We start from the raw sequence: 15,057 nt of genomic DNA, 5'->3' as shown, positions 1-15,057 counted from the left end.
CACCGGCGCAGCGGCTGACCTGGGAAGGCACTGGCCCCGGGTTACCGTCACGTCGGAGAGAGCGGGCGGCGAGCCGGCGGTCGAGGGCCGACGAGCGAGCGCAGGCAGCACCGACTTCAGCCTCACTTCGCAAGCTTTAGACTGCTGACCGGGACAGCGCCCGGCAGCGGCCCCACCCTCACGCCCCTGTTCCCTCAGGGTCGATGCCCGAGGGCCCGTGAAAGGCGTGGCGCTGCCTGCCTGGCTGCGATAAGCGCCCGGCGTCTGGGCTGAGAGCACGCAAGTGTCATTAGAGGACCCAGCCAGGTACTGGACCTGACCGTCACCCGGCCGCCGGGAAGAGGTCAGGGAAATGACTATATCCCTGGGCTTGCGGCGACAACGCTACAAATCCTGCTTCCCGGGCTGGTATGAAATAGACAGTGGGGAGTACCCCTGGAGACCAACCACAAAATGCTACCCGGGGGGATCAATACCTGGTCTGACCTGGGCGGATTTGGCCACTGCCAGTGTCCCACGCCCCTAAATACCCGGGGACCCTGGCACCGAGGTTTTTTCCTGTCACACACATTGTCCACCCCCAGGGCAAGTAGGCGGTCTCTAATGAATGAGCTTCTGAGAAATAAGGTCCCTGCTTCCCAGGGCCAATAAAATCAGGAACTGAATCTAAGGGTGTCCGGAGGGGGAAACAAAACTTTTTGAATGAAAATATTCAGTGAATAGTTTAAATATGTTCCTCACAATCCTGTGATACATGCATCTATTCAATACTCCGATCGTGTAGAAAAGCTGTAAGAGTGTGCAGATTCAGGAAAAGAGTACATAACCTCTTCCTAATGCTTTCTCAAGCGGATCATTGCCATCAAATTCTGTTCGAAAATTTAAGATTGAAGCCAGCATTTCATAATTGCATTGCATTATAGAAATGAGTCGTTTTAAGTTCTAAGTTAACATTTTACTTTGGGCTAAGCTTCACAGGTGGCTCAGTGGTAAAGAATTTGCCTGCTGCTGCTGCTGCTCTTAGTAGTAAAGAATCCACCTGCAAGCAGGAGGCACAGGTTTGATCCCTGGGTCAGAAAGAGCCCCTGGTGAAGGAAATAGCAACCCACTCAGTCTTCTTGCTGGAGAATCCCATGGACAGAGGAGCCTGGCTGGCTATAGTCCATGGAGTCAGAAAGAGTCAGACACGACTTAGTGACTGAACAAAACCAACTATTTTCAAATGCCCTGTTTTCTCATTTAGTGTTTGGGTATTTTAGGTAATAGAATATTAGGGAGGGAGGAACCTAAAGACTACCTTCCTAATTTTAAGATGACCCACCTGGTCCAAATGAGGCCATCTTGCACAAGGTCAAAAGTTAGGAGGATAAATGGGTGACTCAGTTTCTCAGACCACTGCCCTCTGCTCACCCTCTTTGAACAGAATAACTGCCCAGTATTTATAGTGCCTGGTTATTGGGACAACTACTGAATGTGTTCTCTTTTTTCTTTGACCCCACAGTACCCACTGTTTCAGCCAATGAAGATCTTAGCTCCGGGCAGGGATCAAACCAATGCTTCCTGCAGTGGGAGCATGGAGTCTTAACCACTAAACAATTAGGGAAGTCCCTAGATGTGTTCTTAATCTAACACTTTTTCATTTCCATGTAACTAAGCTTTTTGTTCCTCTCTTATGATATATCAAGAAATAGATGAAAATCATCTATACCCACCAGCCACATACCATCTGCTTTTAGTCTCTTTCTCTGCATACATATTTTCTTAAAAAACAAAAATGGGCTTGTATACAGAGTACGGGGATGGACATCATTATCTCTGGAGTCAGATAGTCTGTGTCTGAATTCTGGCTCTCTCAAACCCTGGAGACCTGAACTAGTTCCTTAGCCTTTAAGTAGTTATCGGTAATCAGGGGAAAGGGTCTCTCAGGATAGTTACATTAAATGAGACAATGTGTATAAAGCACTGATAATGTATGTAATGTCATTAGATAGCACTTAATAGATGCTGGGGCTTCCTAGGTAGCTCAGTGATAAAGAATCTGCTGGCCAATGCAGGAGTCCATCCTAAAGGAAATCAGTCCTGAGTGTTCATTGGAAGGACTGATGTTGAAGCTGAAACTCCAATACTTTGGCCACCTAATACGAAGAGCTGACTTGTTTGAAAAGACCCTGTTGCTGGGAAAGATTGAAGGTGGGAGGAGAAGGGGACGACAGAGGATGGGATGGTTGGATGGCATCACCAACTCAACGGACATGAGTTTGAGTAAACTCCGGGAGTTGGTGATAGACAGGGAGGCCTGGAGTGCTGCAGTCCATGGGGTTGCAAAGAGTCGGACACGACTGAGCGACTGAACTCAATGCAGGAGAGGCAAGAGACCAAGGTTCAATCCCTGGTTCAGCAAGCTCTGCTGGAGTAGGAAACAGCAACCCATGCCAGTACTCTTGCCTAGAAAATTCTATGAACAGAGAAGCCTGGTGGGCTTTGTGGAGAGTCAGACACAACTGAGCGCGCACACACACTAGATGGTAGCTATTACTATTAATATTTTGTAAAACTGCTATTTTGCAACATGGTTCCCTGTCATTCAAAATCTTTCTACAACTTTATATTTAATGGGCACATGGTATTCAGTGTTTGTTATGTACTTTAACCAATCTTCCTATTATTCACAAAATATCTTTATAAGCTCTGTCATTACACACACACTCAGATAAATTCCAGACAGGGAATTGCTGAGGCAAAAGGTATGCTCATTTAAAAGTTTTTAATACATATAGCTAAATTTCCCACAAAAAGTTGGTCCCAGATTCAGTCTCCCAACAATTTAAGAGTGCTTTGTGCTCAGTCCCATTTGCCTCTGCCCTTGAAGTCATAGTCATGTTTTACATGCCTTACAGTCAAATCATAGACTTATCAAAGTCAGGATTTCCCAACTGAAAGCTATGAGGTCAACTGGAGTTCACACCTTTGATACACATATCATTGTTGTTCAGTAGCTAAGCCGTATCTGACTCCTTGCATCCCTATGCAACTACAGCACATCAGGCTTCCCAGTCTTTCACTATCTCCTGGAGTTTGCCCAAACTCATGTCTCAGTCGGTGCTGCCATCCAGCCATCTCATCCTCTGTCTCCCCCTTCTCCTCCTGCCTTCAATCTTTCCCAGCATCAGACTATTGGAAAAACCATAGCTTTGACTATATGGACCTTTGTTCACAAAGTGATATCTCTGCTTTTTAATATGCTGTCTAGGTTTGTCATAGCTTTTCTTCCAAGGAGCACATTTCTTTTAATTTCATGGCTGCAGTCACCATTCACAATGATTTTGGAGCCCAAGAAAATAAAATCTGTCACGGTTTACATTTTTTCCCAATCTATTTGCCACGAAGTGATGGTACTGGATACCATGATCTTAGTTTTTTGAATTTTAAATTTTAAGCCAGCTTTTTCACTCTCCTCTTTCACCTTCATCAAGAGGCTCTTTAATTCCTCTTTGCTTTTGGCCATTAGAGTGGTATCATTGGCGATCTTAAATGAGCACTAGAAGGGCCTAGGTGTCACCATGCGTTTCTGTAGGCAATGCACATAGGCATAGCTAGATGTTTCAGAAAAAATGCCTTCAGGAAGGAAGCCAATGGTCTTATTCATAAAATCACTTGAGCCACCCTTTTGAAAACTCTAAAAATAACTGGAAGATTTTGCAGTGGGGGCAGGGAGGGAGCCTAATACTCCTTTCCAATCATCACACCAGTGAAGGGTGTTTGCTTGTATGGCTTTCAGTGCTTGATGGAATGTCAGCAACAGATGAGTTGATATCAACTTAATGTTGATAAATGTAATGTTGATAAACTTTATTAATAAAGTTAATAAATTAACTTAATGTTGACAAAGTATAAAGGGTATGATTTATTATACAGAATGGCAAGAAAGTAAAAATCAAAAACAAAGTCTTCTCATTAAAGGAACAAGCTTCCTGGGCCTATAATGCCATCAATCAGGCAACCCTATTATCAAAGCTCTTATATGGACCTATTAGAAGCTCTCTTCATCCTTCTCATAGAATTCTTAATATCCTCCAAAGCTCTCCCAGCCCCCTTGAGCTCTCTCTGTCTGCTTGCCTGGCTACCAATTGCAAGGAAGTGGTAAGGACTTGGCCCATTCCTTATGTGTTCTCTAAGTGGTGAACACAATTCCCCCTTAGCAAATTCAGGTGTCAGCTCAATTCAGTTGCTCAGTCCTGTCCGACTCTTAATTACCCCATGGACTGCAACACACCAGGCCTCCCTGTCTACCACCAACTCCTGGAATTTACTCAAATTCATATCCATTGAGTCAGTGATGCCATCCAACCATATCATCCTCTGTCATCCCCTTCTCCTCCCACCTTCAATCTTTCCCAGCATCAGGGTCTTTTCAAATGAGTCAGCTCTTCACATCAGGTAGCCAAGGTATTGGAGTTTCAGCTTCAACATCAGTCCTTCCAATGAACATTCAGGACTGATTTCCTCTAGGATGGACTGGTTGGATCTCCTTGAAGTCCAAGGGACTCTCAAGAGTCTTCTCCAACACCACAGTTCAAAAGCATCAATTCTTAAGCACTCAGCTTTCTATAAAGAAAATAACTCTCACATCTATACATGACTACTGGAAAATAGACGGATCTTTGTTGGCAAAGTGAGGTCTCTGCTTTTTTTTTTTTTCTTGCAAAGCCCTGGGGCCTGGCTGTCTTTAATGATGTTTGTGAGCCTTCATGAAGAAAAAAATGCAGCCCATATCGCAAATTCTAACAACCAGTAGCAGCACACAGATAATCTAAGTTTTATTATGAATTTAAAAATCTAAACATTTCAAGAGGACTGTGAAGCCTGCCCACAGAGCCGCCCTGCTGCATTTCCAACTCTCCATATCCATACCTCACTGCACACGCCCCAGTGACGCACAACCCGCAGCATAGCGAGTGTCCTTTATTTGTACTACTGGTAGAAAACTGGGTTTTAGATTTCAAAATCTGTATTACAAAATTACAAGCAGCAGTTTTGAGCGTTTCAACAATGTTGATGAACTCTACTTTGCTGACACAAGGCAGGACCTGTCCGAGGTGGACTGTTACACATCCTGAGGTGCTGAGGCCGCCCTGCTCAGGACCCATTTGCAACGGTGTCTTCTTCCATCTCCTCTTCACCATCATCAGTGGGGCCTGCTCTGCGTTCTCTGCCAGGTGTCTGACCGGACTGCAGCAAGCCCTTCAGCCGCTCCACTTCAGCCAAAGTTGACGCATTTGCTATAGCATTCTTGATGGCTTCCACGTCCCCTGGGGATGGCCCACCTTTCTTTTTGTCAGTCGGCAAACCAGCACCTGGATTGAAAGTTTTGCTCCTGGCAATATCCTTTGCAAGTTGTGCACCCCGTTTGCCCTTGAACATTTTCTCTGCTTCCTGACGCTCTTTTAGTTTCACTTTTTGGAAATCCAGTACTCTGACTTGTGGAACTTTATAAATCACATAGAGTCTGTAATGCTTCTTATTGGTTACAGGGTTCCTTAGAATACTCAGATAAGTCAGTGACTTGAGAGATGCCAGAGGGTCCAGATCACCCAGTTCCACAAGACTGTTATTGGTGAGAATGAGTTCTGTCAGACAAGGCAGAGCCTGATCAAGCCCCTCACCTATACGGCATATTCTATTGTTGTTCACTAATAATGTTTTTAGTCTTCTCAACAAAGGAAAACCATCCAGTTTCCTGATTTCATTGTTGGAAAAATCAATGGCATCAAATTGGTCTAAGGTGGCACCGAGATTTTCAATGACAGGAATTTTATACCCCCGCAGGTCCAGCTCTCGGTCCCTCACCGCGTTAGTGTACTGCGCCGCCTGCTCGATCAGGTCCGCCGTCAGCTTCACCATCCTGCAGCCTCCTGCCCGCCGCTCCTCCTGCTTATGTCTCTGCTTTTTAATACACAGTCTAGGTTGGTCATAACATTTCTTCCAAGGAGTAAGCATCTTTGAATTTCATGGCTGCAGTCACCATCTGCAGTGATTTTGGAGCCCACAAAAAATAAAGTCTGCCGCTGTTTCCACTGTTTCCCCATCTATTCGCCATGAAGTGATGGGACTGGATGCCATGATCTTAATTTTCTGAATGCTGAGCTTTAAGCCATCTTTTTCACTCTCCTCCTTCACTTTCATTAAGAGGCTCTTTAGTTCTTCACTTTCTGCCATAAGGGTGGTGTCATCTGCATATCTGAGGTTATTGATATTTCTCCCAGCAATCCTGATTTCAGCTTGTGCTTCATCCAGCCCAGCATTTCTCATGATGTACTCTGCATATAAGTTAAATAAGCAGGGTGACAATATACAGTCTTGACATACTCCTTTTCCTATTTGGAACCAGTCTGTTGTTCCATGTCCAGTTCTAACTGTTGCTTCCTGACCTGCATACAGATTTCTCAAGAGGCAGGTCAGGTGGTCTGGTATTCCCATCTCTTTCAGAATTTTCCACAGTTGATTGTGATCCACACAGTCAAAGGCTTTGGCATAGTCAATAAAGCAGAAGTAGATGTTTTTCTCAGAGAAGGCAATGGCAACCCACTCCAGTATTCTTGCCTGGAAAATCCCAGGGACAGAGGAGCCTGGCAGGCTGCAGTCCATGGGATCTCGAAGAGTCGGACACAACTGAGCGACTTCACTTTCACTTTTCACTTTCATGCATTGGAGAAGGAAATGGCAACCCACTCCAGTGTTCTCACCTGGAGAATCCCAGGGATGGCGGAGCCTGGTGGGCTGCCGTCTATGGGGTCGCACAGAGTCGGACACGACTGAAGCGACTTAGCAGCAGCAGCAGCAGTTTTTCTGGAACTCTCTTGCTTTTTCGATGATCCAATGGATGTTGGGCAATTTGATCTCTGGTTTCTCTGCCTTTTCTAAAACTAGCTTGAACATCTGGAAGTTCACAGTTGACGTATTGTTGAAGCCTGGCTTGGAGAATTTTGAGCATTACTTTACTAGCGTGTGAGATGTCAGGTGTCAGGCAGGGCTTATTATAGCCCTGGGGGCATTTGGGAATATAATATCTGTATTGGCTCCCAGTGTATTTATTTTCACTACTACTTAAGTTGAAGCAAATAAAAACCAGTGCAAGAGGCTGTATGCACCATGACCCCCACCATGGCTCTGCTTATCAGCTACCAGGGGCCTTCGATCAATTCAGTGAGAGAACAGTTAGTCTCTAAATAGAAACAGGGTATAAACAACACTTTCCAAAAGTCTCACTATAAAAGAAAGGTGAGAGAAAGCAGTATATCTAAAGCCTATCTTGGGGCTCTGAGAAAATATTTCTTGTTTGGTTTAAATTAGGCCAGAATAGGTGTGCATGCCAAGAAGACAAGCCATAAAGAGGAAAAGGTGGTTAATCAGGTAACTTAGAAAACAGAATGGATCTAGAATTCAGAGGAATTAGAAAAGAAAAGCAAATATTATATATTTTTTAAGTTGTGACCAAAGGGAAGGGAGTCAAGATGTGTAGATAAATGTTTTAATTAGGGAAAAGAGAGAAAATTGAAAGAAATATCTTTGCTTCTTTCCCTAAACGCCTACTTGTCTTTCTTAAAAGTCCTTTGTTTTCCCATAGAATCCCTTTCTCCCCATCCCACTTTCCCCTATTAAACTGGTCTATAAACCCCAGGACCTTATCTTTTTTCCTTTAATCTGTTGTCAATTAACTTTCAGCTCATCCCCCCCCCACCACTAGACCTAAATTGTAGACAAAAAGTTTTTCTTCCAAGGGACCTAAAGAGAGATTGCCAAGCACCAAGACCCCTAAGACTGGATTCTATAAATGTGGTGACATCAGAGTTACAAATGGACATGGCTTTCCCAATCACAGAGAAGTAAAGCTAGAGCAGGTTAGAAGGCTGAATAAATTTGAGGATGTGGTTTTGCTAGGTGGGTAAGGCAACAGAAAAATGGAGCAAGAGTTTGAGCAGGTTAAGTGATTCATCACAGAAAAGTGAAGGCAGGAAGACAGACGTGGTGAGGGGACCTAAATTAGGGTCACTTGGAGGCTGAAGAGCTGAAACCAGAGGGTGAAGTCACTGAATATAATAATATTATATTATTAGCAATAATATTAGCATATAATATAATATTATCAATCCAGGCTTGACAAGGTCCCATGATTTGAACATGACAGTTGAATTACGGAAATGGAAGAAAGGTATATCTGTCTTCTAGTGCTGAGTAAGAACTTGGCATCGGTTTAGCATCTTAAAGCAATACTCATTTATTATTTCACTGGAGGTCAGGAATCTAGGTGGGCTAGGCTGGGCTCTGCTTAGGCTATCATGCATTCAATCCAGTCGGTCAGCTGGATTCTTATCCGAAGACTTCCATCTGAAGAATCTGCTAAGGACCAATTGTTGGCAGAATCCATTTCTTTGTAGTTTTAGGACTGAGGTCTGTGTTTCCTTGCTGACAGTCAACCATCTTCTTCAGGCTGCCCACATTCCTTCTCATGTGACTCCTCATCTCAAAGCACATCCTCAAACTTCTCTCGGATTTTATATCCCTCTTTTTAAAGGGCTTGTGTGATTACATCAGGCCCATCTAGATAATTTCACTATTTTGGGGTGAATTCATTTGGAACTTCAGTCACAACTTCAGAATTCCTCAGAGCAGTTCCCAGATGGGGATTTTTAGAATTCTGCCTACACTGAAGGTTACGTTGAGATCAAAGAACACAAAAGCTAGGGTGATGGCTTGGTCATCTAAATAAACACAGACTCTGCCAAGGTAGTGACCATCTTGGAAAGAAGAGAAATATCAAAAACCAATTATCAATGTCTTTTATGGGTATGGAGAAAAGAGGCTGGCATTAATACAGAGAGACAGCATAATGGGGGGGAAAGGGGAGTGGTGAGAGAGCAGGGTGTGGTGGAGGTGTTGAGGCCAGATGTGAAGCCAGATCACCTTGATTCTAATAATTTTCTTTATGTAGCAGACAAGAGACCAAATAATTCATTTGGTTGTAAAGTTCACAGAGGTAGTCAAGCCCTAAAAAATAAGCATAGTAGAGGGGGAAATGTATATAATTAGGTACAGATAATTAATCTGCAGAGTTAGAAAGTGGGGCAGAAGATGTAACATTTGTCCTTGAAAAATAGACTGAAAGTTTAAATGTTGACAGTTCACCAAACTAAATTTCACATATCTATAAAGTCTTTAAACTTTTTAATTGAAGTATAATACACATATAGAAAATGTACAGAAAATCTAAGTAAACAGCTTGATGTATATTTACAAAGTAAACACACTTGTATATCTGTTACTCAGATCAAATGTATGCATATATATTTGTATGTGTATTTGTTATATGTCAATTATATTTCAATAAAAATAAACAAGCCAAAAAAAAAAAACCAAATAAACAAAACTCATATATAGTGATAAAAGTGAGATGAGTAGTTATCTTTGGAAGGGACAATAACTAGGGTAGAACATAATGGAAACTTCTGGGATATTGAGAATAAACAAATATAAAAATATATATACACATATATATAGACAGAGAGATAGAGAAAGAGGTTAGGGTGGCAGATATACAGGTATGTTCACTTTTTAAATATACACCAAATCGTTTACTTAAGATTTTCTTTGCTTTTTCTGTATGTATGTTATACTGCAATTTAAAAGTTTACTTAAACAAAAGACGTTATGAACACGTGATATGGGGAAAAGAAAGACGAGGAGATGCTAGATTAAAACAAGTTGATTAAGTAGGTTTCATCATTGCAGAACACGTATACAGCATTTGTTCATGGAAGCTCTTCACCAAAAAGTAGCTCAATCACTGTATTCTCAGAAACATACTAACAAAAATGTAAGAGAATCTTCTGGGGCCAAATGTGGAGGCCCTAAGGCCAAACCAAGAGTGCAGATTTATCTTGAGAGTGAGAAACCATTGAAAGTTTAGTGTAGAGGGATGACACTGTCAAAGTGGTGTTTAGGAAGAGTAATCTGTTTACGTATAGGATGGATGGCGGATGTGGGAAAGCAGTGAACAGTCTGGGAATGAAAAAAATAGACTGAACTAGAGTTTTATGGTGGAAAAAAATTTGTGAGGAAAGAAACACCATAAAGGAAGAATTTACAGTCCTGGTAACAGATAAAACATTGAATGGGAGAGACAAAGAAGCTGGAACGTCTTGTGGGCCATTAAAGGGAATTACGAAAGTAGAAAGTATGTCTCCCACCTCAGTGTATTTCCTAAACGTTGCCTTGCTCAGAGCCTTGAACACAACAGATACTTGATAAATATTTATTGACTGAATAATAAAAGTGAGTTTATCTCATGTAATTCAGGGGCTTATCCACCCTGACCTGAATGTTGTAAAAGTGGAGAAGGGTTTATTGAGACTGCCCTTTTTCATATGATACCTTACTGACTACTATAACATTTTATTGCCTGTAGAGACAAGAATTCATTCGTGGGAGCAACTGAAGTTAAAGTGTAATGAGCATTAAGTGACACATCATTCATTATATAATGCCTTAGACTTTTTTCATTTCTGGCTGTCATGCCATCTATTATAACAGATGATGTCAACAGAGCCAAAGCTTATAACTTCATCCAGAATGAGATTTTAGTCTTCTCCATGTCATCACCCATATTAGAGCAAGAAATATACATTAATTATTCTATTTTATAACAAAGTCAACAGCCAGTCTAGATGTACCCAAGGTTCATCTCACCTCTACAGCTTTTGCTATTTGACCCTTGGGTGCCTCAATTTCTTTACTTCAAATTAAGGGTGATAATACCTATGCCACGGGGTTGAATAAAGACAATAAAATTATGTATATTTGGAAAATATAAGGTAGCCTCAATCTTTCCCCAGTACCAATAGTAGTGGCTAATGTTTATTGAGTACTTGGTACTTGCCAGGCAGTGTTCTAAGTGCCTTTAGGTTTTGTGCAGTTTTTTCTAAATCTCATTTGATCTTTACAACAATGCCTTTAGGTGGGTTCTGTTAAAATTTTTATCTTGAAGATGAAACTGAAGCATAGTGGGATTATGCAAAAACTGCTATAAGATTTCTTTGGAGAGAGAAAGTAAAATAAATTTGTTCACCCTTCAATATCCTGCTCAGTCACAATGGATCAAAATAAAAGAAGAAAAACAAGAAAATCCAGGCAGTTGCAAAACCAAGATGAATATCTCCATGAAAGAAATCCAAAGTGGTGAGAATTACCAAGGTTGTGGGTTGAAGGTCTTGAGTCCAGGAACAGGTAATGGTGGTAAGGAGTTTGGCTCAATAAAGGGGACTCCACTGACAAAAAGTTGGGGACCAGAACCAGGCTCTCTGCTTGAAGCCCAGGCAGGGATGAGGCTGCCCACTTATAAAAGGGTGGAGTGGGACTTCCCTGGTGGTGCAAAAACTCAGTGCCAATGCAGGGGGTCCAGGTTTGATCCCTGATTGGGGAACTAGATCCCACATGCCACCACTAAAGATCCTGCATGCCTCAATGAAGACTGAAGATCCCATGTGCTGCAACTAGGACCGTCGCAGCCAAATAAAAGTATATTTTTAAAAATACACTAGTATTAAAAATAAATAAGAGTGTAGATAGTGGGAGAAAGTGATGTGTGGTATGGATGGAAATGCTGAGGCAGAGACACACCACCTGATGGTGAAGCCCCTCAGCCCATCATGTCTCCCTGGGGCCTCTAGGGGCCTCCGTGCCTCCATAAAGCAGGGTGGGCGGGGGCAGGCAGTGGACCCTGAGAGCCACTGGAGTGGACCTCTGACTGTGATGTGCCTGGTCTCACCTGTTGCTTCTGAGAAGGTCTCTAACACTGCTGGATGAACTGTGGCACCTCCACGGCCTTCTGTTCACTAACAGACTGTTCCTCAACCAAAGTGTGAAATTCAAGCTACAATCCCGGCCTTACCCAACCTCAGTAATTTGTAAGACTGATAATGAAATAAATCATGTTAATCCCAAAATTAAAAAAAAAGTACAGCTAAGTACATGTCCGACTCTTTGAGACCCCATGGACTATAGCCCACCAGGCTCCTCTGTTCATGGGCTTTCCCAGGCAAGAATACTGGGGTGGGTTGCTCTTTATTTCCATTAATCTTTCTTTTAACTGTCTATCCATTTGAATCCAGGAACTCTGCTCAGTGTTATGTGGCAGCCTGGATGGGATTTCAGTAAGTTTTTTTTTAATTTCTAAGAGTAATATTTTGTTCTTCTTCAAATTGGCCTAATCATTAGTCTCCTATTTTTGCTCATGTTTTCAAAGTCCTTTTTTAATCTAAAAGCATTTCAAGCAGACTTATTTTTTTAGTTTACTTATGATAATTAATTATAAAAGTTGAACTCTCTATGGTTCTGGGTTTGCTATCTATGGCTTGCTTGATTTTTGTTTTATACTTTTTACTATGAGCTTTTTGTTGACTGTCTCCAGGAATTCTTTGAGGCCTGCTTGAGGGTATGCTCATCTGGAAAAGTCTATTTTTACTTCTCTCAGGCACCTGGGGATAGTACCTAACCTGCTACTCTTTAAATTATAGGCTTGTGTTTTGGGATCAGGCAAAATATGTGGACTGAGTCCCAAACTATGTGACATCTAGCCAGAAGAAAAAGTTCTCAAAGAAAATGTTGTTGGTTTTTTTTTTAACTTCCATTCATAGCCCAGTCCAGTAAGGAAACGTGTTCTTATGGTTCACCTTGAGTTTGCCCGTTGTAAGGGTATGCCTCTCTTAGATGTAGGTACTATGCTTCCCTTCTACGTGACTTCAGGCTTTGTTTCTGTCCCTTCTGTGCAATGCAGTTCAGAGTGTCAATAAAGAATACTGTAGGCCTCAGAGTATCCAAGGCTCTAAAATTTAGTTTACCTGCCTGGTCTGTACTCCATTCTGATCTTAGTGGGAATCATCCAATCAATTAAGAGTGGTTTCAATATTTTCAACAACGACCTACTATATACACATGGAACTCTGCTCAGTGTTATGTGGCAGCCTGGATGGGAAGGGAGTTTGGGGGAGAATGGATACATGTATATATATGGCTGAGTCCTTTCACTGTTTACCTGAAGCTATCACTATATTGTTAATTGGCTATACCTCAATGGAAAATAAAAAGTTTAAGTTAAAAAATAAGAGTGGTTTTAATATTTTATCAAGCATTTTTAGATATTATGTAGCTGAATAGTTTCAGGGCCTCTTAACTCTGCAATATTGCTGAAACTAGAAATTCTCAAATGTATCTGTCATCTTTTTCACTTTTTCTTACCACTGTAGTGGCTCAGACAGTAAAGAATCTGCCTGCAATGTAGGAGACCCAGGTTCAATCCCTGGGCCGGAAAGATCCCCTGCAGAAGGGAATGGCTACCAACTCCAGTATTCTTGCCTGGAGAATTCCATGGACAGAGGAGCCTGGAAGTCTACAGTCTCAAAGAGTAGGACATGACTGAATGATTAACACACACATACACAGAAATTTCCAAGCATTTCACAAGTAGAAAGAATAGTATGATGAATGACTATATGCTAATCTCAACTGGTAGTCAATTTTCATTTCACTGATACTCCTCTTTTTTCCCCCTTTCCCACAGATTACTTTGAAACAAATTTCAGACAACAAATAATTTTATTTCATAAATATTTTCTTTCATGTCTGAAGATGTGGATCTTAGTAATTTTCATTTTATCTCAAATATTCATCTTTCACCAACTTAAAAAAAATAATTTAATTAATTTATTTATTTATTTTTGGCTGTGCTGGGCCTTCCTTGATGCCTGGTCTTTTTCTCTAGTTGTAGCAAGTGGGGGCTACTCTCTAGCTGCAGTACGTGGACTTCTCATTGCCACAGCTTCTCTTGTCGCAGAGCACAGGCTCTGTGGCACACGGGCTTCTATAACTGAAGCACCTGAGCTCAGTAGTTGTGGCTCCCAGGCTCTGGAGCACAGGCTCAATTGTTGTGGTGCATAGGCTTAGTTACTCTGTGGCATGTGGGATCTTCCCAGATCAGGGATCAAACCCATGTCTCCTGCTTTGGCAGGTGGGCTGCCAATTGATCCTGATGGGCTATAGTCCATAGAGTTGCAAAAGAGTTGGACAAAACTTAGCGACTTCAACAACAATATTCAACATGGTACTGGAAGTTGTAGCTAAAGCAAATTAGGCAAGAAAAGGAGAGGCGACCAGACTTGAAGGAAATAAAATAATTTCTGTTAATAGGTGACATTATTTTTTATGAAGAAAATGCTAAAGATTTCACACAAAAAAACTTAGAGCTAATAAATTCATCAAAGCTTCAGCATACAAAGTCAATACATAAAAATCAGTGGATTTTCTATACTCTAGCAATGAACAATCTGAAAAGGAAATTAAGAAAACAATTTCATTTATAATAGCTTCAAAAAGAATAAAATAAATTTAACCAACAAAGTGAAAGACTTGTACACTGTAAACTACAAGGCAATACAATAATTTAAATACAAGACAACACAATAAATTAAAGAAAACATAAATGAATGGAAAGACATCATGTATTCATGGATTGGAGATTTAAGATTGTTAAAATGACAATACTACCCAAAATGATCCACAGATTGAATGCAATTACTCTCTAAATTCCAGTGTGTTTTTGCAGAAATAGAAAAATTCATCCTAAAATTCACATGAATCTCAAAGAATCCCAAATACCCAAAGTAATCTTGAAAATGAAGAACGAAGTGGAGTTCTCACACTTTCTGATTTCAAAAATTGCTGGAGAGTAACTTCATGGGAAATAGATGGGGAAACAGTGGAAACAGTGTCAGACTTTATTTTTGGGGGCTCCAAAATCACTGCAGATGGTGACTGCAGCCATGAAATTAAAAGACACTTACTCCTTGGAAGGAAAGTTATGACCAACCTAGATAGCATATTCAAAAGCAGAGACATTACTTTGCCAACAAAGGTTCGTCTAGTCAAGGCTATGGTTTTTCCTGTGGTCATGTATGGATGTGAGAGTTGGACTGTGAAGAAGGCTGAGCGCCAAAGAATTGATGCTTT

General features: G+C 41.4%; 1 protein-coding gene and 1 pseudogene across 8 annotated transcripts in view; both read right to left on the bottom strand.

Annotated features, from left to right (window-relative positions):
• ABCG2 (ATP binding cassette subfamily G member 2 (JR blood group)) overlaps nt 1–15,057 on the bottom strand; it is a 127,546-nt gene that overhangs the window by 70,875 nt on the left and 41,614 nt on the right. Inside the window, exon 1 of one of the 8 annotated variants that reach the window (XM_019962482.2) lies at nt 4–723. The exons of 6 other annotated variants lie outside the window; for them this stretch is intronic. The gene's annotated coding sequence lies outside the window, so the exon portion shown is untranslated. Of the gene's footprint in view, nt 1–3; nt 724–15,057 lie in introns of those variants that run through there. One more of the 8 variants, XM_070791193.1, reaches the window with a different exon arrangement.
• On the bottom strand, nt 4,780–6,442 carry LOC109560350 (U2 small nuclear ribonucleoprotein A' pseudogene; annotated as a pseudogene).

The sequence above is a fragment of the Bos indicus genome, chromosome 6, assembly GCF_029378745.1.
Source record: "Bos indicus isolate NIAB-ARS_2022 breed Sahiwal x Tharparkar chromosome 6, NIAB-ARS_B.indTharparkar_mat_pri_1.0, whole genome shotgun sequence".
NCBI lineage: Eukaryota > Metazoa > Chordata > Mammalia > Artiodactyla > Bovidae > Bos > Bos indicus.
Note: the sequence above shows the minus strand (reverse complement) of the source record. Positions and strands in the feature narration are given on the sequence as shown.